General features: G+C 37.4%; 1 pseudogene; it reads left to right on the top strand.

Moving 5' to 3' along the window:
- Positions 1 to 1,952: 1,952 nt before the first annotated feature.
- LOC130868480 (V-type proton ATPase subunit d 1-like) lies at positions 1,953 to 2,573 on the top strand (annotated as a pseudogene).
- The last annotated feature ends 292 nt before the right edge of the window (positions 2,574 to 2,865 follow it).

The raw sequence follows: 2,865 nt of genomic DNA, 5'->3' as shown, positions 1-2,865 counted from the left end.
CAATGGGAGCAATACTAATTTACAGTGTACTAAGATTATTCCACAACACAGTTATAATCAATACAGAAATGAATGAAAGTTACTGTATTTCAATAAAATGTTATTTATAAAACACACCTTCAAGTAACTTCAAATTCCCCACTTCAATTTTTAGGAAACAAAGGCAAATAGAAGAGAAGTGTACTTCAGCCCTACTCACAAAGGAAATTGAGAGTTTAAGTTCTCTTGGAATCCTTTGGGAGAAGGCTGCTATAAATGGAGCAAGCCTGGCCCTTGCTTCCTATATCAAGGTAAAATCTGCTTATTCCAACAAAGGCTTCCACCGCTGCCCTTTCACACATAAGCTGCCTCCTCAGTACTGAGACAATGCAAGCATTATGCCCTTGAACCTCCTAATCTGTAAGCGAAATTAACCTTATATTTTTATAGAGGTCACTATCTTAAGTATTTCATTCTAGTAATAAAAAACTGACTAATTCAGAACATTTAATGAGAAAACATTTTGTGTTTTCAATAAGAGTAACTTGTCCCTGCTGTCCTGTTATATCTTGTCAAAGCTTTCAGATACCATATTAAAATATAAGTACTCTCTATTGTCACACTCCATTTTTGACCTTTAAGACAGGGCTAAGTAAGTTATTTCCAGGTACTGCTTAATTAGCATCAAGTTAATACAGCCTAGGTGCTGCTTACCTATTATAAACAAATCTATTGTCATTAAATGTTACTAATGTACAACATGGAATATCATTGTGTTGTGAATATATAAAAAGCCGATTGCCTCCCTCTTTTTCTCTAATAAGATTTAATATTAAAAGGTACTTGTCTTGTCTTTAATTTCTTCTCAAAACATAATCTGATCTCTTGTTTGTAGAAAACTCATCTAAATATATAGTACCATGTTTATCTTCCTTAATGTAGTTCCATATATTTTCTAGCCATATATGTTGTCTCCTTTTAATGCAGTATCTCAAACATTCATACAATAAAAGTGATAACAAAAGCAATTATCAAATGAACTCATGGTACTTGATCCTGAAAGATAGATGAAATCCAGAAATAATCAGTAAGCCCCATTCACCAGAATTATTAACATAAGAAAATTACTTCCCCACTACTTCCCCTTCCTGTATTGTTTTTGTTTGTTTGGTTGGTTGGTTTTGTTGTTGGTGTTCTTGTTGTTGTTGTTGGTGGTGGTGGTTGTCATGGTGGTGGTGGTGGTAGTGGTTTTGCCCATTGGTAGAAGTGGGCAACAAAATGACCAAAGGTCTAAAATAAAGAGAAAAAAGTGGAGGCATTAGCTACCTGGGAATGGAACTTTTATTTGTGCAACAATTAGAATTGCCCAAGTTAAACTTTCCTGGAACAAGTTGATTTTCCAGCAGACATCCTCACCAAACTAATCTCTGCTAGAAAGGTGTTCTTAAGAAGATACACTTTATTCCAAATGTAGACTTGTTAGGTTGAACACTTAAAGAAAAATGTAAATAGTTTTCTATATTTATTGATGAATGTCCTTTTCAGAAGTCATATTTCAGTACAGAATTTTAGTTTTCCCATGGTCCTGCCATTTCTTGTGGTCTGAGTTTAGGAAAAACAAAAAGTAAAAAGGATAATAACATGTTTAAGTGAAGCCTTTCAATTAATTTCAAATGCTCATATACAAAGTTTTTGAGGTCTTATATTGTTTTTCTTATTTTAAGACAACTTACAATGCATTCATTTTTTCCATGTAGTAGAACTTTACTTCCATCTTCTTCTTGAGCTTGTTGTCATTGATGACATACACTGTTATAGGTGATGCTTCGTGGGCCAGGAAGTTGTCATACTCTGTAGGCTGCAGGTGCAGCTTCAAGTCCTCGAGCATCCTAGGCACCAGGTTGAGGTAGTCCGCCTTACTGAGCATCCCAGCCTTCAAGCCACACACTAATCCCTTCAAGTAACCATTTTCCATGTTAAAATATAGCTCCCAGAAAAACAACTTGGCGGTAGAGGGAGCAGTGGTCCTGGACTTCATTACTTAGAGCTACATGATTGACAACATGATCCTGCTCATCACAGGCAAATTGCACTGCTGTTCAATCGCTGATCTTGTGCTCAAGTGCCACCCACTAGGCAGTTTTGAGAAGATGAAGGTCATGAACATCACACAGACACCTACAGAGTTCTACAGGGCCATTCCGGTGGACACACCCCTGGTGTCTTTTTTTTTTTCCAGGACTGCATCTCAAAGCAGGACCTTGATGAGCTGAACATCGAGATAATCCAAAGTACACTTTACAAAGCCTATCTGGAGTCCTTCTACAAATTCTGCACTTTATTAGGGAGGACCAGAGTTAATGCCAGGTGTTCTGTCTTAAGAGTTTGAAGCAGACTGCTACACCTTCATTATCACCACAGAACTGTTCAAGAAGGACTATGCCCACCTCTTTCCACACTGTGGCTGACTCAATCCTGAGGGCTTGGCTCAGCTGGCTTGGGCTGATTTCCATGAACAGGTCGAGAATGTAGCTGATTCCTACCCAGAATACAAACTGCTTTTTGAGGGTGCAGGTAACAAGACCCTGGGTTAGGGAAAAAGGCACTCACAAACTCTCTTGATGATTTCCTTTTATATTTTTTCTCTCTCTTTATTCTCTTTTATCTCATGTTGTTTTACAGCTTTTCTACCCCAACAGAATCTTGCAGGCAGGTACAAGAGTCAAAACAGTTGCATTCCATTTCTCAAGTGAATGATTATAGGTGAAAACATGTTTTCCACCTCCCTCACCTGATTAAACATTTTATGTATTACAGGTGGAAAACAAATTATCCCAAGAACCCACATCCATTCATACCCAAGCAATTTGTTATAGGTTAACCATG

This window comes from Chionomys nivalis, chromosome X (genome assembly GCF_950005125.1).
Source record: "Chionomys nivalis chromosome X, mChiNiv1.1, whole genome shotgun sequence".
Lineage (NCBI taxonomy): Eukaryota > Metazoa > Chordata > Mammalia > Rodentia > Cricetidae > Chionomys > Chionomys nivalis.
This window is presented reverse-complemented; position numbering and strand designations above follow the sequence as displayed.